The 27698-nt window shown below is 45.4% G+C and overlaps 1 protein-coding gene and 1 pseudogene across 1 annotated transcript in view; one reads left to right on the top strand and one right to left on the bottom strand.

The window, feature by feature from the left end:
- NDEL1 (nudE neurodevelopment protein 1 like 1) overlaps nucleotides 1-19095 on the bottom strand; it is a 61899-nt gene extending 42804 nt beyond the window's left edge. The window contains exons 1-2 of the mRNA XM_070479071.1: nucleotides 19075-19095; nucleotides 11253-11319 (exon numbers count right to left, since the gene is read on the bottom strand). The gene's annotated coding sequence lies outside the window, so the exon portion shown is untranslated. The remainder of the gene's footprint in view (nucleotides 1-11252; nucleotides 11320-19074) is intronic.
- Nucleotides 11377-13106, top strand: LOC110121764 (ubiquitin-conjugating enzyme E2 B pseudogene; annotated as a pseudogene).
- Nucleotides 19096-27698: the final 8603 nt, after the last annotated feature.

Raw genomic sequence — 27698 nt, 5'->3', positions numbered from 1 at the left:
GCCCCGTTACTGGTAGCTGGAGGGAAAGCTACCCTTGTCCTCATCCAGGGGGACGAACTGATGTTGCCAGAGTCTCTTTCCCCTGTTGATAGAACCTGAGATCCTGCTGTGCCCATGAATTTCTTGGGGCTGCCCCATTTCTTCCCCAGAAGCCTACCTGAATAGCAGATTCCTCCCGTTCCAGAACTGTCTGTAGCCTCCTGGGCTTCCTGGCTTTAGAGCCTACACTCCTCTGAGCTCTGGTCTTCACTGTCAGCCCCGTCCCCTACCCCAGCCCCTTCATGGTCCCTACCCACACCCCAGAGTGACAGCCGCCTCCACGGAACAGCCTAGCACAACACTGATAATTGCTAATTGGGTTAACACCTGGCAACGCCAAGGGCTGTTAACATCACACCTACATAAACAGTGTGACTATCCCCAGACAAAAGCAGTATCTGCTCATACACCTTTGCACAGACAAGGTGGCACCAGTTTTGCCTACTCCCAAACCATTCTAATGGAATGACGGGGCTAGGAAGAAAAATGGAGTTTCTTACCAGCAACCTGAGCTGATTGTCATCAGGCAATTTCAGCCAAATTCCCATGACCAGTAAACCAATGAGTCAAAGTTACCAGGAATAAAAGACATTAATTCAACCATTAAATGAATATAATTGAGTGTCTGACACTGTTCTAGGGCCCAGAGATACAGCAGGCAACAAAACAAGCTTAGGGAAGAGAAAGAATGGAAACCAAAAATTAAAAAACATTAGCATGTCAGGCAGTGATAAGTACTGAGGAAGAAAAAAGGAGTCAGAGCTTTTCAATATTTTATATTTAGGATGGCATTTAAGACAGCACCTGGCATGTGGTAGGCTCTTAGCATTTGTTGGAGAATAAAAAACTTGCAGTGAATACGTTATTTTCATTGCTCTCTTCTGCTTTCTTTTTTTTCTTTCATCAGAGCACTTTTATTTAGAACTCTCAACTTTAAAAACTCCTCTAATAAAAAATGAGCGATTAGGAATTCCCTGGTGGTCCAGTGGTTAAGACCCCACTCTTCCTCTGCTGTGGGCACAAGTTTGATCCCTGGTCAGAGAACTAAGATCCCACAAGCCATGTGGTGCAGCCAAAAATAAAAGTCCTTCCGCTCTGACTCCCTAGTTAGCCCAATCTGATGTTATTCTCTTCTGTAAACATGTATGTGTTGATTCCACAGGTGTAAAGCTTCCACCCTGCAATTGATCTTTTTTTAAGGAAACTTTTTTTCTTTTTGCCTGCACTGGGTCTTCATTACTGCACGGGGGCTCTTCTCTAGTTGCGGTGAGCAGGGGTTATTACTCTTCGCTGTGGTGCACAGGCTTCTCATTGCAGAGCACAGGCCTCGCTAGAGCTCAAGGGCTCAGGAGTTGTGGCTCACGGGCTTAGCTGCTCCCCAGCATGTGGAATCTTCCTGGATTAGGGATTGAACCTGTGTCCCCTGCATTGACAGGTAGATTCTTTCCCACTGTGCCACCAGGGAACCCCCCCCCCACACACACAATCTTTTCAATGTCATATCTTCTGCACATCCTTTAACTGACAGCATAATGCTATTTGGGGCTTTGGTAGAACCACCTGGGATGTCAACCGTAACTAATCTGGAATGCAAGGATTGCTTCTCCAGGGATTGCTTGTCTTGTGACCATTGTTTAATGATAGGGGAATGATACCATGACCATTTATCATTACAACCTATTATGGTAAAATGACAGCCCATGGGATATCAGAGGAAATTTCACATTAGTTTTCATCTATTTCTGTATAATAACAACACAGGCCTTGATGTCCAGTTTGGGGGTTTGTCTTGTTTTTTTAAAAGATCTTTTTTTTTTATATGGACCATCTTTAAAGTCTTTGTTGAATGTGTTACAATATTGCTTCTGTTTTACTTTTTTATTTTTTGGCCTCTGGCCTCACGGCATGTGGGATCTTCCCTCCCCAGCCAGGGATCAAACCTACATGCCCTGCATTGGAAGGTGCAGGCTTAACCACTGGACCTCCAGGGAAATCCCTCCTCTTTGAAAATTACAAGGGGGTTTGGGGGCCTTTACATGAAAAAATATTTCCTCCTCAAAATTAGAAGAAAAGGCTTTACTCAGGATAGTCCTGACCACAGAGGCCAATTTTGATCCGTAAATGCTTAAATGCAGAAATAAAACATCCCAGGTTTGCTGTTAATCACAGTAGAAGTGTCTCTTCTATGAAAAGCAAGTGAACATCCCTTTGGAGGGGTGCAGACCAGGCAGAAGAGGAGACATTAATTAAAGTGCTAGGGGCAGGATAAGCGGGGAGCAAGGAAACCCTTTCTTAAAGCATCTTGCTGTTTCAACAACTTTCCAAAGTCTTATGTTGACAAATGGTTATTAAAACCCTGATAAAAAGATACTAGAGAAAGCAGTGTGAAAGAGGCCCCAGACACACAGAGGAGGTGATCAAAGGGTGGCAAGATCCACCCTCCACCCTCAACCGAAGGTGCAGCCCCACCCCTTCTCAGGCTCCCCACCCTGTGTGAGAAGCCAGCCCCGCCCCACCTGCGACTCGTCCCTCCCAGCACCTCCGGAATTCAGGTGTTTGTTCTTCTCTGCCAAATCAGCCCCATCACAGGTGACTCTGCTACCCTTCTCTGAGCCTCAGTTTCTTCATCTGTAAAATGTGATGGTTGGACCAGATGACAATGTTGATAGTTCCCGTGAGTCAGAACCCACCCTGTCTTCCAGGTGCCAAGCACCCTCCTGGGGGCGCTCAGACCCTCTATCTCCTTGGCCAGTTTGCCCAATGTGATGGTAGGGTCAGCCCGGTCCTAGATGGATGGGGGCCAGTGACCAAGGACATTCTCGTTCCTGCCAACATCCCTTTACTGTGCCCAGGGAATTGCTGAACCTGCAGAATAAACCGCCTTCCAGTGCATCTGATGTCTGCTGTATTCGTTTCCTGAAGCTGCTGTAACAAATTACCACAAGCTTAGTGCTTAAAACAACCCACATTGATTCTCTTACGGTCCTGGAGGTCAGAGGTCCAAAGTGAGACTTTCGGGGCTAACATCAAGGTGTTGGCAGGCATGGTCCCTTCTAGAGGATCCAGGGAGAATCAGTTCCTTGCCATTTCCAGCTTCTAGAAGGCACAGCATTCCTTAGCTTATGGCCGCATCACTCCAGCAGCTATTTCTGTTATCACAGTGCCTTACTCTGACTCCTTCCACCTCCCTCTTACAAGAACCTTTCTAATTACATCGGGCCCATCCAGATAATCCAGCCCAGTGGGAGGAAGGGGAGGAAGTTTACTCTCTGGGGAAACTAAACCAGAGAAGCTCCAGACCTGGGACACTGGGCATACTATGCTCAGTCATGTCTGACTCTTTGTAACCCATACACTGTAGCCCGCCAGGCTCCTCTGTTCATGGGATTCTCCAGGCAAGAATCGTGGAGTGGGTAGCCATTCCCTTCTCCAGGGGATCTTCCCGATCCAGGGATGACATCTGTGTCTCTTGCATCTCCTGCACTGGCAGGCAGATTCTTTACCACTGAGCCACCGGGGAAGCCCCACTGGGCATGCTCGAGCCAGGCTAAATTAGTCCAATATAAAAGGAAGCGAGAGAGAGGGAGGGGATTCTTCAAATGCTGAATGTCAAATGATGAGACCCCAGCTTCCTTCCCTGATGGTCTCCCAGAATGCCAGCCTGTACCCTCTAGGCAGGAGATCAGAGACCTTTTATTTATTTATCTGGCTGTGTTGGCTCTTCATTGTGGCACCCAGATCTTTGTGGTGTCATGCTGGATCTTTCCACTGCGGCTCACAGACTCTCTAGTCATGGTGCGGGTTTAGTTGCCCCATGGCATGTGGGATTTTAGCTTCCCGACCAGAGGTCAAACCCCCATCCCCTGCATTGCAAGGAGGATTCCTAACCCTGGATCACCAGTGAAGTCCCCGGAGAACTTTTCTTGACAGAATCATTTCATTTCTAAATCCTTAACTTAATCACTACCACAAAGTCCTTTTGCCATAAAAGGTAACATACTCATAGGTTCTGAGGATTAGGACCTAGACATCTTTGGGGGGCTTTTATGCTGCCTACCACATCTCATGCTCCACTTTACCACCTTCACAATATTTACCATTTCTGCATATCATCTTTGACTTTTTCTTTGACTCAGACCACTTTCTAAAAAACAAACTTAGGGCTTCCCTGGTGGCTCAGCTGGTAAAGAATCCACCTGCAATGTGGGAGACCTGGGTTTGATCCCTGGGTTGGCAGATCCCTTGGAGAAGGGAACAGCTACCCACTCCAGTATTCTGGCCTGGAGAATTCCATGGACTGTATGGACTGTATAATCTATGGGGTCACAAAGAGTCAGTGACTTTCACTTTCACCCCAATACAAAATAAATAATGAACTTTATAAAAATAATATCTATGTAAAAAAAATAATATCTATGAAATCCTAGAGTTGATGGCTAGTCATATTTTCCCTACTATTTCATAAATTAATACATGACTATCAAGATATCAAATGTTTATCTGTGCACCATATAACATCACTGCGCGTGCCACCAGTAGTACACAGACAGTCCTTTGGGGAACAAAAATCCAGCCTCCTGATTTTACAGAAGAGGGTAATTTGTCCAAGAAGTCACCAGCAACAAAGAGCAAGGCTACACCCACGACTTCTTCCTCCAGTCTCCGAGGTCATTAATCACAGCTTGAAAGGATGTCAGCTTTTTCTTAATAGCATCCCTCGCTTGGTGATTCATATCATTTAGGGCTCAGTTCCCCTTCTGCTACACTCACGGATATTTTATATTTGGAAAGTGGGGTTTCCTGTTGCCTCCCCTGTGGACCAACATTCATGCATCCTACTTATCAGTGCTGAGCACAGGGTGTTTACTCGACCTACATCTGGACGGCATCCAGGTCTCAGGGAAGGATACGCTACAAAGGGAGGTCTGTGCCGGTGGTGACTTTGTACTGTGCCCCTTGGCTTGTGTCCCAGCTGCTGATTGGACTTGGAAATGGCTTTTAAGAAGACAGAGTTCCTTTCCATCCACAGGGTGTGGGATGATATAATGACCCTCCTCTTACATAATGATTGACATGCAATAAAAATAGCTTTCATTTATTAGATACTTCATCTGGGACAGGCCCTGTGATGAGTGGGTTACACATATCCATTCACAGCAACCGTATGAACTGAGAACACCACATCCCAGAGAGGTCGAGCAACTTGTCCAGGGTTACACAGCTAGTGTGACAAAGTCTGTACTTCAAAAGACACAAGAGAACTTAGAAATCAACCTGAGATGAGGAATGCCAATGAGGAAACCAGCGAGGCTGAGCAATCTGCCCAAGGGCACACAGCTAGTGGCAGACTCAGGGACAGAATTTGGATCCCCAACTCTCAGGCTTGTTTTTCAGAGTCTCTCTTGTAAGCTGTTATTTCTTGGATGATTTTTTTCAGAGGCCTGCCTGATCAGTTTCTTTTTTCTCATCACTGCATACATCTCTCCTCCCTGGTGCTTTCGTCACTAATCATTTTCTAACTGAAAGCTGTAGAGGAATCTAATGAGAATCTTAGGGTGATCCTTCACCATCTGTCCCTCTGACCTACAGAAAAAAAAAAAAAAGTGCTAGAAAATCTCCATGAGTCTGTATTCATTAATTTGGAATGAGTCATAATTTAACCAGAAAAGGATTAAAGTTTACCTTCATCCTTTCCCCACAAAAAAAGAGATTGCTAAGCAGATAGTCAGTGGAAAACAAGGTTAGGTGGCATCGTGATCAAAAGAGGAACTTGTTAATGCAAATTTTAACCCAGTAAGACCCTAAATGTCCAAAGGGAACTGACTAAACTCAATGATTGTACACAGTGGAAGACTGGCTAGCCATGACTGTGTCATAGAACATTGTATAACAATATGAGAACAAATTATGATTAGTAAATCGACAGCATAAATGCAAAATAAAATGACTCTGCATTTTTATAAGTACATATCTATGGGGGAAAAAGACTGGAAAGATGTATTTAGTAGCTATCTCTGTGTGTGTGTGCATGCATGTGTACTAAGTCGCTTCAATCATGTCCAACTTTTTGTGACCTTGTGAACCGTAGTCTGCCAGGCTCCTCTGTCCATGGGATGCTCCAGGCAAGAATACTGGAGTGGGTTGCCATGCGCTCCTTCAGTGGATCTTCCTGACCCAGAGATCAAACCTGCTTCTTATGTCTCCTGCATTGGCAGGTGGGCTCTTTACCACTGGCGCCACCTGGGAAGCCCCAGTAGCTATCTCTAGGTGATTTATATTTTCTTTTTTGTGTTCATCTGTATCTTCCAAATTTTCTACAGTGAACACAGATTACTTTCATAATCCAAAGGAGAAAAAAATTCAAATTGCTGACATTGTCATTAAGAACTGTTGTTTTCTGAAGCCTACATTCTGAGATTGTACATACAGAAAAATAAGGAATCAACCACAAACCTCTTTCCTGAGCTGGCCATATGCTAGCAATTTAACTATTATCCTACTCCAGTAGGAAGATGAGCAGTGAACACAAATAAGTAGTTCACTGAAAAAATACAACTGGTCAATAAACATGTGAGAAGACTATCGTTTCATTAATAACTTTTAAAATGTAAATTAAAATGACAAGGGAGATAATGTTTATTTGCTTAGCAGATTATTAGAGCTTAAAACAAATGATAGGGGAATTCCCTGGTGGTCCAGGGGTTAGGACTACATGCTTCCACTGCAGGAGGCATGGATTCAGTCCCTGATTGGGGAACTAAGATCCTGAAGTTGCAAGGTACAGCCAAGTAAATAAATAAATGATAATACCCAGTGCTGATACAGTGTGAGGAAGTCAGCACTCTCAGACATTGCTGGTCTAAGTGAAAAATGCTATAAACCATAGCAGTTACCATGATGGATTGAATCTAAATATCTCCTCTGCCTCTTGAAACACCACAAAAAAGGGCAGGAAGGAAATTTTAAAAGGCAGAAACCCACCAAGACAGAGTGCAGGAGAGGAGACCACAGAGGGCAAGATGTCAACAGTATCTTGAAAGAGGGAGAGCAGACTGGTGAGTGGCAGCTGACAGACTGTATCAGAGAAGGCTGGAAACTGAATGCCAGCTGCAAGCAAGTGGGGGTCTGCCTGTGAACCACAGAGAGGCCCAGGAATTGGAGGTACCAGCTATGTCAGAAGGCAGAGTGGGGTAAGACCAAAAACAGGAAGGGCTGTTGAAAGCAGCAGTGTGTTTACAAAATCATCTGGACTGCACAGCCCAGGCAGTTGACCAGCCAAAGCACTTAGCTCTCTCCACCAGCCCAGCAGGAGGAGCCGCCTTCTCTGGTGAAATTAAACCAGAGAAGCTCCAGACCTGGGACCCTGGGCATAGCAGAGGGCAAAGCTGTCACTACACTACAAAAGGAAGTGGATAGAGGGAGGGAGGATTCTTCAAAGGCTGTGTATCAAATGATGAGAATACAGCTTCCTTCCCCTAGTGACCCTCCAAGAATGCTGGCAGCAGCCTGCCCTCCAGGCAGGAGATCAAAGAATTTTCCTCAACAGAACCACATGACCTGGCCTGTCCACTTGATCACTCAGAGAGGTCCAACAGTCAACAAGCTCCCAACTCCCCCTATAGACACACACACAGGTGCAACAATCAACAAGCCCCCAACTCCCACCACACACACACACACACACACACACCCCCTCCAATCAGCTTCAACTCCCACCACACACACACACCCTCCAATCAGCTTCAACTCCCACCACACACACACACACACACACAGCCTCCAATCAGCTTCAACTCCCACCACACACACACACACACAGCCTCCAATCAGCTTCAACTCCCACCACACACACACACACACACACACACACACACACACCCTCCAATCAGCTTCAACTCCCACCACACACACACACAGCCTCCAATCAGCTTCAACTCCCACCACACACACACACACACCCTCCAATCAGCTTCAACTCCCACCACACACACACACACACACACACACCCTCCAATCAGCTTCAACTCCCACCACACACACACACACACACACACCCTCCAATCAGCTTCAACTCCCACCACACACACACACACACACACACACACACACACACACCCTCCAATCAGCTTCAACTCCCACCACACACACACACAGCCTCCAATCAGCTTCAACTCCCACCACACACACACACACACACACACACACACCCTCCAATCAGCTTCAACTCCCACCACACACACACACACACACACACACCCTCCAATCAGCTTCAAGTTCCCTGGTCATAAAAATAAACATTCAACTAGGAACCACCAAACACTCTCCCACGTGAAAAGAAATTTAGGAGTAATGAATACAATACTGGGAGCAGAAATAAGCTGGAAAGATAAAGAACTTTAATAAATATCTTTAGAGAAATAAAGATGTTATATGAATGTTAATTTCACCAAATATGTGATTAACCACATCAGGAAGATGGGGGAGCAATAATGTGGATCAGGTAAGAGTGCTGTGTCCTTACCTTTCGTAATACAAAGTCAATAGATGATAACTAAAACAGAAAAAACTAGTCATACAGGCACTTTATTTGGAAATAGAAACAACTAAAATAATTGGAAATGTTGTGTGTGATAGGGAGAACTTGGAAGAGGGGAGATGAGGCAAGGAATTGCTATTCTTCAATGTAATCTTTGTAATTGCCTTAATAAAAGTGGATATGAAATTTAAAACAAATGGTATGACATTTATTAGAGGAATCTGGACGAATGAATTAAAACTGTGAATATATGCATAACCTTTTACACAGCACTCAACTTGTTAAGGATTTATCCTAAGGAAATTAAATAATATGCAAAGTATTATGCAAGTAATATGCAATGATGTTTACTGCAGCATTGTTTTATCATCATGCCAATAAACTGGAAACAATCTAAACACCTAGGAGACTCATTTAATAAATCATAGTATATTCAAGCACTGGAATACTACACAGATGTTAGGAAGGACAAGGAAGATTTTATAAATTCACATGAGATGATACTCAAGTGATACTAAGTGAAAAAAAGAGGGCTTCCCTGGTGGCTCAGTGGTAGAGAATCTGCCTGCCAGCGTAGGAGACGCAGGTTGAATCCCTGATCCGGAAAGATCTCACGTGCTCCAGAGCAGCTAAGTCTGCACACAACAAATGTTGAGCCTGTGCTCTAGAGCCGGGTAACCACGAACTATTGCACCCAGACACCACAGCTACCGAAGCCCACGTGCCCTACAGCCTGTACTCTGCAGCGAGAGAAGCCACTGCAATGAGAATCCCAAGCACCACAAAGAAGTAGCCCCCACTTCCCAAAACTAGAGAAAAGCCAGCAAGCAGCAAAGACCCAGCACAGCCAATAAATAAATAAATAAGCTTAAAAATGGTTAGAGAACAGTAAATACAGTTTGACACAAGAAATATTGTTTTAGAAATCTAGTTAATTTCCAGAATTTATAAAGAACTACTACAACTACTACAACTCAATAACAAAAATACCAAACAACTCAATTTAAAAATGGACAAAGAACTTGAACAGATATTTCTCCAAAGAAGTACACAGATGGCTAACAAGTACATGAAAAGGAGCTCTACATCACTAACTATCAGGGAAACACAAATCAAAACTACAATGAGATACCACACCCACTGGGAGAAGGAAAACCACCACCAGAAAATAAGTGTTGGTAAGGAGGTAGAGAAATTGGAACCCTTGTGCATTGCTGGTAGGAATCCAAAATGGTACAGCCACTATGGAAAACATTGTGAAAGTTCCTCAAAAAAGTAAACAGAATTACCATATGATCCAGCAAATCCATTTGTGAGTATATACGAAAAAGAATTAAAAGCAAGGACTCAAGTAGATATCTGTACACTCGTATTCACAGCAGCATTATTTACAATAACCAAAAGGTGGAAGCAATCCTGTCCATCAGCAGATGATATAAACAAAATGCGGTGTCTATAGACAATGCAATATTATTCAGCCTTGAAAAACGAAGGAAATTCTGACACCTGCTACAACATGCATGAACATTGAAGGCAATACACTATGTGAAATAAGCCAGCCATCAAAGGACAAATACTGCATGGTTCCATTTGAGAGAGAGTACAGTGGTAGTTGCCAGAGACTGGGGTGGGGAAGACTAGAGAGATACTGTTTAGTGGGTAAAGTTTCACTTGGAGAAGAAGAAAAAAAATCTGGAGATGGATCTTGGTGATGGGTGCATGTCAACATGAATGTATTTAATGCCACTAAACTGTATGCTTAAAAACAGTAATTTTTATTTTATGTACATTTGTTATTGTTCAGTCACTCAGTTGTGTCCAACTCTTTGTGACCCCATGGACTGCAGCACACCAGACTTCCCTGTCCCTCACCATCTCCCAGAGTTTGCCCAAGTTCATTTCCACTGAATCGGTGTATTTTACCATAATAAAAAAAAAATTGCAATTTTTTAAGTAGAAATTTATATACCAGTGTCACTAATAATCTCTGGGGCTGGAATTATGTAAAAATTCTCCCTTTTTCTTTGTTTAGATTTTCACCAATTATCACTATCAGGAAAAATAAGGTATCTAGTTCCATTTAGAAAATGAAAGTTAAAAAAAAAAAAAAAGAAAATGAAAGTAACCTCACACCCTGAGAATGCCATCTTACAGTTTACAAAACACTTTCAGCATCATCCTCCTGCTTAAGCACCACCAACATCCCACAAAACAGAGACATTTTTGAACTGTGTAGACCAGAAAGGTTCAGAGGACAGTGAATTGCCCATTAGTAAGACAAGGAGCCAGGACTTAATCACAAGCCCCAACTTGGTCAGCTCAGCAAACTTTCCAGCATCACACCAGCTGTGTCAAAGTCAATCCCAGAGAAGCCTGTCAGTACTCAAGCAGCTCTCTCTACAGCCTATAAAAATGTTACCTGGGCAGCTCAGGTAACACACAACCAAATCAAGGTGCTGAGATTTTAGGGGAGTAGAGGTCAAATGATGTGGTTTCAGGAAGCCACCCCTGGTACCACCCCTCACAGGGACATAACCAACTTCACAAACTGACCCCAGGTTCTGACAGTCCCCCAAAATGGACAGAAAGGGTCCACCAGGAGCCCCCCACTCTGGCCCTGATCTGGCCCAGACCTTATTATCCAAGCTGATCCCCAGTCCCCACCATCCCAACATACCTGGTCCTGTGTCCCAAGCCTCACAGATCAGAACAGCAGCAGCACAAAGTGGCCAGAGCTGAAGCAGCTGAAACAAAGTGGAAATTAACAGGAAGTGTGAGAATCACCTTGTGACAAAAGAGGCATGAAGACCGGAAGTGGGTTTGGGCCAGGAAGGCTGCGGCCAGCCTTCTAGAAGTGAGGCAACCTTGCAGCCCCACTGCTCAGCTGCTATTGGGCAAGACTTTAGGGTTGAGGAAGGAGAAAAGGAAACTCGAGCCCTAACTCTTTAGCCAGAACTTCAAGCTCCCCCTTTTCCACTCTCTGCAGATCTGTCTCCAGCCCTGTGTTAGAGGGGAAAGGCAAGAAGGAGAGCTTTCCCACATTAAGGGTAGGAGATGCAGGATCCCTATTGATTCAGTGGTAGGCGTCCACCTGCCAACCTATGGTCGATCCCTGGTCCGCGAACCAAGATCCCACATGCCCCAGAGCAACTAAGCCCATGCTCCAAAACTACTGAGCTGAAACACTAGCACTCTAGAGTCCCTGCTCCATAACGAGAAGCCACTGCAAAGAGAAGCACGTGGACCACAAGAGAGTAGCCCCCTGCTCACAGCTAGAGAAAGCCCATGTGCAGCAACAGAGACCCAGTGCAGCCAAAAACAATCAATAAACGTAGGGCTTCTCCAGTGGCTCACTGGGTAAAGAATCCACCTGCAATGCAGAAGACACAGGAGACTGAGGTTCAATCCCTGAGTTGGGACGATCCCCTGGAGGAGGGTATGGCAACCCGTGTATTCTTGCCTGGAAAATTCCATGAACAGAGGAGCATGGCGGGCTACAGTCCATGGGATCACAAAAGAGCCAGACATGACTGCGCAACTGAGCACATAGGAGATGCCCAGAACCTGGCAAAGCACACAATGTGGCACTTCAGAGAAACCACGGGAAGTCAGATAGCGGTAGCCTCCACCTACCACTTTTGGTGGCGAGACTTTGAAAGATTTGCTGTGTCTCTCTCATCTTTGCAAAATGAAATGGAGGTAACACCAGTACTGACCTCATGGCGTTGTGTGGGCTTAAATGAGATAACGTGTGTAATTGGCTTCACATTCACCCAATTATTCCCTTCAGTGGTTGGAGGCATCCCCGCTCCTTTCTGCCTCTCCAAATCTGACCCACCCCTTAAGTCTTTGGCAGGTCAGGCCACCCTGGTCTGGAGTCACTTCTCGCCTCCACAGTGGCTGCAGGTCAAATGTGCCACTAAGTCCCACTGTGTAGGAGAAGCACCACGGTTAAGAACTATGACTGAGGCCCTTCACCGATAATTCCTTCCCATGGGGCTGTTTATCTCCCCAAGGTCACCCAGGGAGGGTAAGGGCTGCGTGGATTTGTCTCTGTTTCCCCAGGAGAATCTACCAGAGCACTGGAAGTTAGTCCATAAATGTTCATGGGCTTTTAAGATGCTATGAAGGTTTCAGACTGACCTCAGGGCAGCTCAGGTGCATATTGTCTCCAGCCTACAGGAGGCTTATGCAGGATTTCAGCTGATGGTAAGAGGACTCACCTGTGGGTGTCAGTAGCGCACCATCTGAAAACATCTTGCAGTGCAATGCAGTTATATTTGGACCAGAGGGGACACTCTTTGAAGATGGTACTTTTAAACTAGTAATAGAATTTTCTGAAGAATATCCAAATAAAATGCCAACTGTTAGGTGTTTTCAGAATCGGTGGAGTCCGACCTTCTATCTTAACACCAATTTAGTCTCTGCTGGATGAACTGAATCCAATAGTCCAGCCAATAATCAGGCAGCACAGCTTTATCAGGAAAACAAATGAGAAAATGAGAAAGGAGTTTTGGCCATTGTTGAATAAGGCTGGAATGATTCATAATACACAAATGGTCTGTGAATCCTTTTCATCATTGTTGTAATTTACCTCTTAGTAGAAAGGCTAACATATTTCAAGTGACACAGGTTTTAAGGATTCTGCAGGGGGGAAAAAAGTCCTTCAATTTAGAACATACAAAAGCTTGTGTATCTTAATGAATGTACTTTTTGTTGCATGGTGTGAACTAAGTTATTACTTACACAAAATTGTAATATATTCTATTTGTATTTTTTTCCCCAAGCATATAATGTTGGTGTGGAGCTTTCATGACAGAATAACATTTTGTACATCTGGGCTTTTTTCAAATATTGAATGCCTTATTTTGGAATTTTTAGATTTTTCTAAGTTGAAAGCACTTAAAGTTTTTAAATATATGAATATTACATGTAAAGCTGTTAAAATATGTATCTTCAGTGCAAAAAAAAAAGATGCTATGGTAACACCAACCTATTTAAAGCATTCTGGTAAACTCCTGCACCTGTGCTGAGGTCGCCATAGCAACAGTTTTGCAGGCTGTGGCAAAGCCTTGCAGGAAGGCAGGACCTGGGTGATCCTTGGCTCCTCTTAGCTCCTCTCACAATCCCTAAAAGCACTAAAGATGTGAAGTGGGGGAAGATGCTGAATGCTGTAGCTCGAGCTGCCTGGAAATCCTGCTTCCTGCCCTCATCTCTAGAAGGAAGCCTGGGTAGCTTGCAAAATACTTAAATCTCCCTCAAAAGCAGCCTAAGGTTTGCCACCTGATTGGGAGACCAGCCTTCCTCCTGACTTTCTGTCCTGGCCCCCTTTTTTTCAGATGACAGATATCTTGATAGCTGAGATGACATCTTAAGGATCGCCCCTCACCTCTTTTTTTTTAACTTTTTTTTTTTTTTAATTTTGGCTGAATTGGGTCTTAGTTATGGCACATGGGATCTTTCATTGTGGTGCAAGGATTCTCAGTTGTGGCTCACAGGCTTAGTTGCTCCATGGCATGTGGGATCTTAGTTCCCTGTTATTGTTCAGTCATTTAGTCATGTCAGACTCTTTGCGACCCCATGAACTGCAGCACGCCAGGCTTCCTTGTCCTTCAGCACGCCAGGCTTCCTTGTCCTTCACCGTCTCCTGGAGCTTGCTCAAACTCATGTCCATTGAGTCAATGATGCCATCCAGCCATCTTGTCCCCTTCTCCTCCTGCCTTCTATCTTTCCCAGCATCTGGGTCTTTTCCAGTGAGTCAGCTCTGTGGCCAAAGTATTGAAGCTTCAGCATCAGTCCTTCCAGTGAATATTCAGGATTGTTTTCCTTTAGGATGTATTGGTTGGGTCTCCTTGCTGTCCAAGGGACTCTCAAAAGTCTTCTCCAACACCACAGTTCAAAAGCACCATTTCTTCAGCGTTCAGCCTTCTTTATGTTCCAACTCTCACATCCATACATGACTACTGGCAAAACCATAGGATTGACTAGACGGACTTTTGTTGGCAAAGTAATGTCTGCTTTTTAATATGCTGTCTAGATTTGTCATAGCTTTTCTTCCAAGGAGCAAGCATCTTTTAATTTAGTAGCTGCAGTCACCATCTACAGTGGTTTTGGAGCCCAAGAAAATAAAGTCTGTCACTGTTTCCACTGTTTCCCCATCTATTTGCCATGAAGTGATAGTTCCTTAACCAAGGATCAAACCCTGTTCCCTAGCATTGCAAGGATTCTTAACCACTAGACTAGCAGGGAAGTCCTTGCCCCTTACCTCTTGCTCCCTCCAACTTACAACCCCACCAAGTCTGCCCACCTCCACATTTCTTTTCATATGCCCCAGGCCTTGTTGAGGCTTACTGGGTGCCAGGCTCTGTGCTCAGTGTGTTTTGTTTTGGACACAATGCACGGTTCATGGAATCTTACTTCCCCCAACAGGGATCGAACCCACACCCTCTGCAGTGGAATCGGTGTGTCCTAACCACTGACCAGAGAATTCCTGTGTGCTAAGTGATTTATGTATAATATCCTGCTTTAACCCTCAAATAACTCTCTAAGCAAAGGCTGTTGCTATTCCCATTTTACAAATGAGGAAACTGAGCCCCAAAGAGGTCACACAACTGGCCCAACTTTAACCTGCAGGCATTTCAGTGGGATTTTATTCCAGGAAGCTATAAACTCTCCTAACTTCATGTCTCACAGAGAAGGGAGTTTTGCAGTTAGCCTGTTCAAAGTTTTGGAACTACTGAGCCTGAGTCATCACCAGAGGGCTGATTAGAAATGCAGAGCCTCAGGCCCCACCCCAGTCCCACTGAATTAGAATTTGCATTCTCACAAGAGAACCAGGTGATTGGTTTGCTCATCAAGATTTGAGCCTTGGTCTAGTGCAAGACACGGACCCACAAGCAAAGTAAGCCCCCGCAGGGTTACAAAGAACCCCGCAGGGCTCTAGATCTTGGGGGTTTTGCCTGTAGAGAAAGAACAGAGACAAAATTTTAGGGCTCTGGGGCTCCCCTCGCCTCAGTTTCCGCTTTCTAGGTCCTCAAGCAAAATCTCAACTTCGGAAGTTGAGAGAGCAATCGGATGGCTTTAGAGCGCCACCTTCTGGTCATGCTAAGCTATGCATCACACGTTTCTGCTCCAGGCATCCCATCCCAGAGCAGCAGCTACTTGTCTGCAGGGGCTACACCTTCTCTTGCGGACTTCTGCAGTTTTTCCCAGCAGTTTATTTCTCTTCCTTCTTTACCCTTCAACACTCGCCATTCGTTATTCTTAATCACTGATTCAGATAACTCCTTGCTGTCTAAATGACAGCAATGCAGCACTTCATGTTTGCTTAGTCCCTTGACATCAATTCAGTTCAGCTCATCAGGGGTGCAAAGCCTAAGACTTGATCATTTCTGTTTTCAATAATATCAAAGCAAGTGGAGAAACCAAGACCTTAGAGTTGCAAACAAAGCATAAAGATTTAAAACTGACCTGTATAAGAAAGAATTCACATGGACATTCACATGGGCATATTTCTATTTACCTATGTTTATATCTATCTAAAAGCAATCACAGAAGGAAAACATCTAAATAGAGTATTATGCAAAAGATATAGGTAAGCTCATAACGGAAGAAATACCATTAGTCAAAGACATTTTTAAGAAATGTCCCTATTTTAAAACTTTTTTACCTTCTTTTGAATTAGATTTTTAAAATTATTGCTTTTTCCTTTACCCTAATTATACTTTTATTATTTTTAGTACTTTATTATCATTTTAATGGTTATCGAGCAGTCCCACTCCCAGAATAATGCAAGAATATTACAATTTAACTCCATTTATCCTCTTCCTGCTTTCTATTTTCATCAAGTATTTTAATTTTTATGAATTTTTAAACTCTAAAGATATTTTATTTTATGCATTCAATATTCGTGTATTTTCCCCACTCATTTACCTCCTGTCATTCATTCATTCTTGTATGATTCTGCTTCCACAGGTATCATTTTCATTCTGCCTAAAGAACGTCCTCTACCCCCAATAAAAATTAAAAATAAAAAAAGAACATTATTTAGTAGTTTTATTTATTTAGGGACTTTTAGTGAAGCTCTTTCAGCAGTAAATTCTGTTTTCATTTGTAAACTTCTTTGTTCCACCTTCTTTTTTTTTTTTTTTTTTTTTTTGGCCAAGCCACCCTGCATGTAGGATCTTAGTTCCCTTGAACAGGGATCAAACCCCGCCCCCTGCATTGGAAGTGCAGTCTTAACCACTGGACCATCAGGGAAGTCCCTCCACCTACATTTTTTAAGAATATTTTTCTCTGAATAAAATTCTAAATTGGCAGCTATTTTCCTTCAGTCCTTAAAAGATTATAACATGTATTCTTGACATGCACCCTCTCTTGCATTGCATCATTTCTCTTGAAAATGAGATGTATTATTTTGCTTCTCTGAAGGTAATGTCTTTTCTTCTCAGACAATTTTTCAAAATTATCTTTGATTTTGGTTTTCAGAAGTTTTACTACAGTGTGGTCAGGTAGGGGTTTTTTTTGGGGGGGGTGGTATTTATTTTGCTGGAGATTTGTAGAGTTTCTTGAATCTGTGGTTTAATGTCTTTCACTAATACTGTAAAATTTGTGATCCATAACTCTTCATCTATTGCTTCTGAACAAGTCACTCTCCTTAAATGAGTCCAATTAAATGTATTTAGACCTTTACATCACATTCCATATTCTCTTATGCTCTTTTCTGTACTTTCCATCTTTCCTCCTACCCCCACCCCAGTCCCATCCTTCAGACTGAGTATTTTCTGCCCATTTAACTTTCAGTTTACTAATCCTGTCTTCTGTTATATCTAACCTGGGAATTCCCTGGCAGTCCAGTGGTTGGGATTCAGCGCTTTCACTGCTGTGACACAGATTCAATCCCTGATCAGGGAACTAAGATCCCACAAGCCACACAGTGTGGCCAAAAAATAATCAACAACAACAACAATAATAGTAACCTGTTGTTAAACCCATCTATAGAGTTGTGTTTTTTTTTAAGGCATTGTATTTTTCAATTCTAGAATTTCCACTTGGTTCTTTTTTAAAAATTGTTTCTAGTTCTCCATCTACTTTCTTGAATGTATTGGGGAGAGTGGGGTAAAGACCAATTTATAATAATACCCAGGCAAGGTGAATGAGACAAGAGGCAATTTCATATGCTACTGGAGGAAGTTTAAATTGGCACAGTTTATGAAAGGGAATTTGACAATTTTTACCATGTCTTTGAAATATTATACTTCACTTCTCAATTCCATTTCTAATAATTATTTAAAGTGTGAAACAGAAGAAAGGAAACCTCTTTTTTTGTTTTTTGGGGGGTTTTTTGGCTGGCCTGTAAGGCCTCAGCAGCAAAAACTCGGGTCCTAACCTTTGGACTGCCAGGGAATTCCCAGGAAACCTCATTTAAAATGAAGCTGAGGGACCTCCCTGGTGGTTCAGTGGTTAAGACTCCCCACTTCCACTACAAGGCATGGGTTGGATCCCTGATCAGGGAACCAAGATCCTACATGCCCTGTGGTGTGGCCAAAAGCTATTAAATTAATTAATTTAATTAAATGAAGTTGGGTGGCCAGAAGGGAGAACTCTCACATGCTACCACTCCACATCAATTACAGACCCCAATAGGAAGAATTTTCCTCACCCAGCAACCAGCCCAGCCAATGGGAAGTGCCCACCAGCCTGTACTCTCCTTTTCCCCCCATAAGACTTTCTTCAAATTAACCCCTCCCAACTGCCTCCTTTTGCTCTACAAAGTAATATTCCTCTCCTTTGTCAGACTTGCCTATGACTTTTGCTATAGCTTTCTTGCCCCAAACTTTTTTTTTGCTAGCAATATAACTGGCTGTTTATTTTTAGGTTTGACAAAGGTAATAAAACCAAGATTTTGCAATTTAAAAAACCACTTATTACAGAAAATTTTATAATAGGGGAAAATTGGAAACTTAAATATCAATTTATAGATACATTAATTAAATAAATGACTATATCATCAACTCAATGGACATGAGTTTGAGCAAACTCTAAGAAATAGTGAAGGACAGGGAAGCCTGGTATGCTGCAGTCCATGGGGTCAAAAAGAGTCGGATACAATTCAGCAACTGAACAACAACAATCCATTAAAAATAAGGGTGTAAAAGAAAATACAGTTTTCAGGTGCTGAAAAAATCAGGTCCTAAAAGTGTTTATTCAGTGTGATTTCACTTATTCTAAAATCATTACATGCTATAATTATACATAATATATAATTATTTTTAACATAGCTACATATATATTAAACATATATGAGCTGAAAGAATAAACATCAAAATATTTATAATATTTATCTGTAGAGGTGGTATAAAGCTGATGTTTTTCATGTGTGCTTTTATGAAATTTCCACTTTTTTTCAACACTAAGCGCTATTTTTATACCAAAAAAAAAAAAATTTTTTTTTTCCTCTCCTGATCCCTGATTTTTTTCCTCCCTGACCCTGGCCTTACCTTTCTCAAGCACTGAGGACGCTCAGCTGTCAGGGAGGCATTCAGCTCCAGATGAAGAGTGAAGGCTGAGAAAATCCTCCAACAAAGGGCTGATTTCAAACAGTCTTCCCCCTGCAGCTGCCACCACCCTCAGGAAGTGCGGAGAAGTTTCCCTTCCACGAACCGCCCGGCGAACAAATCTCCGAGCTTCCCCGCTCTTTAGCTTCCCTTCCCCCACCCGTCCCAGAGCATCTCTGCCCCTGCGGTCGGTGCAGGGAATGGGGCGGGGGCGCACGCGGCCCAGGTGAGTTAGCTGCAGGACGCAGTCCACGCCGGCTCGTACGCGACTGGGACATGACTCAGCCTTCCGGCTCGCCCGGTGCCCCACCCCTGCTCCCTTCGGCCTCCTCCCGCAGCCCGCAGCACCCTCAAGTCACCGTCGGCCCTTGTCAGTTTCATCCTCAAGTCCAAGCTAGTTCCACCCCTGCCCCTTCGGCTTCCTCCCGCAGCCCGCAGCCCCCTCAAGTCACCGTCGGTTCTTGCCAGTTTCATCCTCAAGTCCAAGCTAGTTTTCTCCTTTGCGCAGGATTTCTTTGGTTGATCCCACTCTGTGGCTTCCTGGCCAGTGGGCTTTCAAGAACTGAAACCAGCCTTGGGCTCAGCCTTCAAGAGTCCTGAAGTGGACTCTAGCTCCGAGACCATCCTGAGCCTCTGTAGCTCCCAGGGTCGTCATCCCCATTCATACGTTGCAGATCAGGGTGTGCAAAGGTCCGCACACATCTCAGATCAGTGTGTTCAGAGGTCTGTGCACGCCACCACTTCCAGTGGTACCCAAGTGAATCTTTTTTGTTTTACTTAGTATGTATTCATATTGCTGTTTATTAAAAATATGATTAGAACATCAGACCTGTGATTTCACAGTATGGGTGCTTAGAATGAGGTGAGAGTAAATATTTATGTTTAAAATATGGCTCCTATTTGTTATTTTCATTTTTCTTTTAAGAAAAATTAACAGTTGTACATGCAATACTTTGATGTGGCAAAAATTACGAAGACAAACCATTAGATTAAGTTTTCCCTGGGGGATTTCTTCTTTAAAAGACTCAGATTTCATCACTTATCCCTCCTCCTTTCCTAGCCCATCTTCCCTCCCCTTCCCAGACTCACCTCCTGGAGAATCTGCTAGAGATCAGGCTTTTTCAAAGACAACATTGGTGTACAGTGGCTAAGTGAGGCTCTAACCCAGTGGTGGGCTCATCCTCCCATCTCCAGCCAGACCAGAAGTTCTCAATCTATTATGACTTGAGGGGATGGGGAGAATTTTGGTGTGGATTCCAAAAGCCATTAGAATAGAAGGTAGGGGCTTCCCTGGTGGCTCAGTGGTAAAGAATCGGCCTGCCAATGCAGGAGATACTGGTTCAATCCCTGGTCCAGGAAGATCCCACATGCCATGGAGCTACTAAGCTCAAGCCGGTGCACCACAACTATTGAACCTGTGCTCTAGAGCCTGTGCTCTGCAACGAGAGAAGCCACAGCAACAAGAAGCCCGAGCACGGCAACTAGAGCAGCCCCCACTCTGTGCAAAAAGCCCAGGCAGCAAGGAAGACCCAATAAATATATAAAACTATTTAAAAAAAGAATAGAAGGTAGAATGACTTCATTACCTAAACTTCACACGCTCGTGTGCAGGCACACACACACACCTCATGCACATAAGCTAGGCTTGAGAAGTTGGATTTATTCATTTCACACTGACTTATTAAACACTATTGACAGACACAAGACTCTGTGTCTTGTCAACAGAGATGAGTTAGGAATCCCTCCTTCAAGTTCTTAAAAGATAAAGATGCCAGGGGAAGTGATGAGGAAGAAAGGCATTGCAGCCAGGAAAAAAAAAAAATCACAGAGCCCCAGAAGCTCAAGGCCTCAAGGGATCTGAACTAGAAGACAGCACTGCGGCCATGCTGTGTGGCTTGAGATGGCCCAGGGCAAGGGGGCTGTCCTGAAACCGTGTGGGAAAGGCAGTGTGGGCCTCAGGTGCAGACTGAGGAGGGTGGGCCTTGCACCGAGGGCAGTGGGGAGCCACGGAAGTCTCTAGAGGGAGGAAACGGATGAGGAGGAACACCTGTGAAGATGCTCGGTGGCTGCCGCAGTGTAGGTTGGACAGAGCGGGCTGAGGGCCAAGGCAGGGGCGGTGGGGGGACGGGGGGAGTTGGGAATGAAAGCAGCCCCTGTCCACCTTCCAAGCCGGGTGCCCTGGCAGGGTCTGTTTTCTGCTCAAAGGCCCCAGGTTCCCCTGAGTACCAGAAGCCCCAGGCTACGTAAAAATGGAAGGAGAGCCAGGAGGTCAGCCATAGAGAACAGGTAAGACTGAGATTTCAGAGGTGTGGGCAGCCTGGCAAAAGCAGGGTGAGTCCAGGAAACTCACAGGGGCAGGAATGAACTGAAACCCCCAGACAGCCCCTGAGCTGCCTGGAGCCAAGCAGGGCAGCCTGCCATGGGCTGAGCGGACACTTGATTTGCATTTCCCTGATGATTATTGATGCTGGACATCTTTTTTTTGTGCCTGTTGGCCAACTTGCATTTCTTCTTCGGAAAAATGTTCAGTTCTTCTGCCCCTTTTCTAATCGGGTTTTGTGTGTGTGTGTGTGTGTGTGATGTTGGGTTGTATGAGCTGTTTACATATGTTGCATATTAATCCCTTATCAGTCATAGCATTTGCAAATATTTCCTCCCATTTTGCAGGTTCAGGCACATTATTTGTATCCGTTTATTTAATCATCATCACCATCCTATAGAGTAGGTAATATAATCTCTTTTTCTTCTTGGCCTCATGGCACAGGTTGTGACATCTTAGCTCCCCCACCAAGGACTGAAAGTGGGCCCTTGGCAGTGAGAGCCCGGAGTCCTAACCACTGGACAGCCAGGGAAGCCCCCAGTCTGCATTTCAAGGCAGGTTCTTAACCACTGGACCACCAAGGAAGTCCCTTATTCCCTTACACTCCTGCCTTATTCTTGACTATTTTTTTTTCTGATCATGAAAGAAATATACATTTAAGGATCACAGGAATGTATGAGTCAGAAAGTTTCTCTAGTGATAACCACTAACAAGTTGGATGTGTCTACTTCCAGATTTTTCCTCTATAAAAATGATCATATATTATCATTTCCATAGAGTCACACAGACTGTTCTGAAACTTACTTCTGTTTCACGTGGTATCAGGGACGGTTCTCCTTTATTGGCTTTATTCTGCCTCCTTCTTTATCTCTGTGGTGTTTGATCTTTGGAGCTCTGAGCCCCTCTGAGTGTGAGAGGAAGGACAAGTGTATATAAGCACATCGCCCAAACATCTGTGTATGACTTTGGGTGGCAAAGAGTTACTGAGGCTGATCTGAGCCCTTCACCCTGTCACGGCAGGGGCAGGAAGCAACGAGCTGATCACCGAATGAGCTCTGGAGGCCGAAGGACTACGACCCTCTCATTATCGGAGGGAGGTGGGGGCTCATCTCCGGGGATGGGTCCTGGGCCGCTGCCCCCATACTGAGACCCTCTGCTTGTCTCAGCGTCCATCCCTGGAGTCCTCCTTGGGCGGGGGAACCCTCCTCTCTGAGCATCTTCATCAAGATCACCTGACTCCAACAGGGGCCAAACCCCTGGGCAACGCCAAAGCCTCCTGGCCTCAAACGGGTTGGGCAACATTCACTTCCCGGCGCTGGCCTCTAGACCTGCTCAGTCATTAGCAAATGCCTCCGCGGCGGCGGCTGTCACAGTAACAGCAGCAGGAGGACGTGCCGCCCGCCCAGCGCTTCTGGGTGGCTCAGATCTGCTCTGTGGAGGCCCGCGGGCGGAGAGGCAGATGCTGCTAGCCCTGGTCCCAGCCAAAGTGAGTCTGGGGGCCGGGCTGGGGGCGGGGAAGGAGCTTGGCGGAGTTCTGCACTGATGCAGTTTGTGAGTGTGTGTGTGTGTGTGTGTGTGTGCGCGCGCTGAAGTTACAAAGCCTTGGGAATCCAGGACAGAAACCTAGGTGCCCACAAGTGTCACCCCGCCTCATAGACTCACTGTCCGAAGGTGGGGAGGTGGGGGTCACCTGGGCTGGTGACACCCCCCACCAGTCCTCGAGATGGGTGGGCTGCTGCTGTGGGTGAAGCCAGGCACTGGGGCTTCATGAGGTCGGCTCCCCTCGGGCCGGCCCTCCCCCTCCCCCTGCCTCTCTCATAGCTGGAGGGGCAGCTCCAGTTACAGTCACTTTCAGGAGGGAAGTTTGGGGGGGATCACTTTCCCATACAGGTTTCCTCATCATTCTTTAAAAAAAAAAAAACTTTATTGAGGTGTGATTGACATCCAACAAGATGTACATATTTAACATATACAGCTGGATTCTGGAGTTTTCAGGGGGCATTTTCGTCTTTGGTTGTTACATCAGTGTTTCTGTAGCGGCACAAGGGCTGGGACCTCCTAGTAATCCTATCTTGCTCTCAATTCTTCACCTACTTCTTCACTCGAGGTCTGGAACGCCCTCCATGGATGCACATTCTTGGTGGAGGGGGTGGTTCACAGTATGGCCTGTGTAGCCAGGCTGACCTGGCCTCGAATCCTGGATCTGCCCTGGACTTTTTTTTTTTAATTCCCATTATATACTGTTTATTCTTTCTTTTAAAAAAAAAATGTATTTGGCTTCGTTGGGTCTTAGTCACAGCATGAGGGATCTAGTTCCCTGAGCAGGGGTTGAACCCAGCCCCCCTGCATTGGGAGCCCGGACTCCTAGCCACTAGACCACTAGGGAAGTCCCAGCAGCCTGGCTTTGAACAAAGTGACTTAAGCCTTGGTTCCCTGGTCTGTAAAACAGAGATAATATCTACCTCCTGGAGCTGTTGATGATGAAATGAGGAAGGGATGCAGAATGCCAAGCATATAATTAGTGTTCAATAAATAGCCGCTGTTGTCATTATTTATTATTAGCTCGACACTGGTCTCACCTCACCTAGGAAGACCTTCCAGCCCTCCTCTCCCCCAAATTTCCTGAAGCACCAACGGGGATGCCTTTGGATATAATGTCTTCCCTTTCATTTAGTTAGTCTGTGCCCCAATCAGAGTGTGTTCCTCAGATTTCTTCTGCTGCCCTCTCCCCAGCACCTGAGACAGAGTCAGGTTCGGAAGAACTCAAGGATGGAGAATAAAATGGTATGAAGAGAAAGGGAGGGATTGAGCATGGAAGGCGAGAAGGTAGGGATGGAGGACGGGTAGCCTTGAAGGACAAGGCTCTCCCAAAGCACAGGGTGGGAAGGGACTGCCACAGGAGGCCATCAGCAGGGATCTGGGATGTCATCTGCATCCCCCGCGTCCTAATTTTTCTCAAACTCAGTTCTCTCTGCTCCCCTGCTCAACCCAAGGAGGACAGTGCTTCCTGCCACAGCTAATATCTACTCACCCAATCTAGCAACTGATTCAAATATTTTCTACACTGTCTAGGAAATCAATGAATATCTCCCCCCTCCCATCTGCCTCTCCAACCCCTACCCAAGTGACCTCAGACAAGTCACTTCCATTCTCTGGACTCGGGTCTTTTCATCTATAACACTCAATTTTACTAGATGACCTCCAACATCCTTTCCCCTCCAGCATTCTCGAATCTATTTGCTCTGTTCTCTTGTCTGTCTTGATACCTCACTTCTCAGTTATCCAAATAACTTAGGGTATTGATCATCATTCCTCCTTTAAAAAAAAAAAACTCTCTTCAAGAAATTTATAAATGTCCACTAGACTCTAAAAGCTTCATGAAGGGTATTTCTCCCCCATGCCATGCTTGCAAGATCTCAGTTCCCTGATCAGCAATCAAACCCATGGCAATGAGAGCCCGGAATTCAATCCTAACCACCAGGGAACACCCTTGAAGGGTTTTCTTAATCACTGCTTATTTCCAATGTCCGGCTCAGTACCTAGCCTGCAGCAACACTCAATAAATAACTGTTGAATAACTGGATACATGGATGGATGGATGGATGGATGGATGGGTGGGTGGACGGATGGAATTGCCACCGTATGCCTCTGGGGAGTTATGAAACGCAGAGGGCCATGTTAGCAGCTGGTCAGCTTAAGAAAATCAAGGTCATCCCGAGAAAAACCTCAGTTTAGACAGCTGCAAGTATGTTATGAAACAAAAATGTCTGTGACACTGGAACCACCAACTTAATAACCTACCGCCCCTCACTTACCCACTCCTTTGTCATCTTTTCTGGTTGTTATTCGAATTCCAGGGGAGCTGCCCTTGGTTAGGGGCGTGAGTGTTTTTAGTCATCTACATGATAAGAAACACCTGGGGAGGAGAGGGAAGGCAAGTGCTAGGAGGAGAAAGGACTGAGCCTGACTGACAACATCCAGTGCCAAAGAATTGATGCTTTAGAATTGTGGTGTTGGAGAAGACTCTTGAGAGTCCCTTGGACTGCAAGGAGATCCAACCAGTCCATCCTAAAGGAGATCAACCCTGAGTATTCAGAAGAACTGACGCTGAAGCTCCAATATTTGGCCACCTGATGTGAAGAGCTGACTCACTGGAAAAAGACCCTGATGCTAGGAAAGACTCAGGGCAGGAAAAGGGGGGCAACAGAGAATGAGATGGTTGGATGGCATCACTGATTCAACGAGCATGAGTCTGCCATGCATAGTGAAGGCCAGGGAAGCCTGGTGTGTTGCAGTCCATGGGGTTGCAAAGAGTTGGACACTTCTTAGTGACTGAACAACAACAGTCATTTATTGAGTATTTACTATGTGCCAGACTTTTCATTCAAGGCAGCTCACTTAACACTCTGGACAACTCTGAGAAGAAGCCAGTACTATTATTATCAACCCCACCTGAGAGATGGGAATCTGAGGCTCAGATAGGTTATGCAGACAATAGTGGGCATATCAAGGATTTGAAGCCAGCTTCAGGGTCTGAGTACTTGCACCCCCTCCCCTGGCCTGGAGGCCACACTGACCACCTCGGAGATCGAGGTTTGAAAACACCTGCAAAGGCTTTGGTGCTGCCACCAGGGTCCCCGGTCCCCTACCCCCACCTCTACATGTTTTTGCTCTTTGTTGGTTATGGGGTATTTTCAACTTGGCAAAATGGGCTTGGAACCAAGCTAAGAGGAAAGAGCGTCCAAAAGATCTGTGATTGAACCAATTCTCGTCTGTCCTCTCCCATTAACTAGTTTTGTTCCCACTATGTCATTTTTCAGTGGCTCAGCAGGAAAGAATCCGCCTGCTATGCAGGAGACATGGGTTCAATCCCTGGGTTGGGAAGATCCCCTGGAGAAGGAAATGGCAACCCACTCCAGTATTCTTGCCTGGGAGATCCCATGGACAGAGGAGCCCGGCAAGCTACAGTCTATGGGGTCACAAAAGTCAGACACGACTGAGGGACTAAACAACAACAACAATGTCACCTCTCGGGTTTGGGGGCTCCCACACACCATTCTAGCTCTCAGCGTGTCCAGGGGGGTTTGATGGAAGAATATATCACATCAGCAACCCCTCAGAAGGACGATGCGATCACGTGACCATTTGCTCACAGTCCTTCTAAAGAGGCTCTTCTGGGACTTCACTGGCGATCCAGCGGTTAAGATTCCATACTCCCAGTGCAGGGACATGGGTTCCACCCCTGGCCAGGGAAGTAAGATCCCACACGCTGCCTGGTGAGGCCAATAAATAGATAAATAAATAAACAGGCTGCTGGAAATGAACTTAGATGACATAGCTGCTGGGAACGCGTGGAGGAATGAGAACACTGCGTCACACACTCAAACAGGGGCTTCCTGTCAAATCATCACCTTGGGGAACTGCACTTAATCCAACAACACTGCTACTGCTGAGAGCATGCTTGGAGCCTCTCTTTAGCTCTCAGATAACATCTGAAACCCACCTGTCACTTCATGGTGACTCTGTCTCTTTGATTTAAAATAATCTCATGCCACTTGGGCATTCATTTGCTCTTACCAGACTGGGCGCTGGGTGACCTTTGGCCGTTTCCAAATACCAGACGTATCCTCGAGGGATGAAAACCTGCCTTCACAGAGGTTGATCGGAAGATTCTCTCACAACCTTGGGCAGGCTGCTGAGAAGAATCTGAAGGATGACTGAGCTGTGGTGGGCGGAGGAAGGAGCCCACAGCTCCCTGACGTGACTGCACGGCTGGCCAGCCAGCATTTGGATGTGTAAGTTTTGAGTTTTATCCTCAAATCCCTCATTGCTTTCCAGCTGCACTTAGCATAGGGGGATGGGAGCCAGGGGCTGAGGACAGTTGTATGGGTCAGCCAACCTGAGCGGGGAGATGGAGGGGCAGCAGAGGCTTTCTGGGAGAACAGTCACAATGGGCTCAACACACGGCCCCCACTGGAGCCTGGACTGTGCGGGGTGGGGGGAACCTCAGCTGAGCCACCTGCCTCCCCCAGGGAACGGGTCCTCCTGCCTCCACTGGGGGCTTGGGACCAGGGAGAGGGGAGGGGTGACCACAGGCGACGCACATGTGGTGGTGAGGGATCAGGGGGCTACACCTTGGCCTCCGCCCACCTCCTTCCAGTTGGGGGTGGCTGGGATCTCTGCTTGTGGTGGTGAGGGATCAGGGGGCTACACCTTGGCCTCCGCCCACCTCCTTCCAGTGGGGGGT

The sequence above is a fragment of the Odocoileus virginianus genome, chromosome 17 (assembly GCF_023699985.2).
Source record: "Odocoileus virginianus isolate 20LAN1187 ecotype Illinois chromosome 17, Ovbor_1.2, whole genome shotgun sequence".
NCBI lineage: Eukaryota > Metazoa > Chordata > Mammalia > Artiodactyla > Cervidae > Odocoileus > Odocoileus virginianus.
The sequence above is the reverse complement of the archived record's forward strand: the minus strand, read 5'-3'. Positions and strand labels throughout refer to the sequence as shown.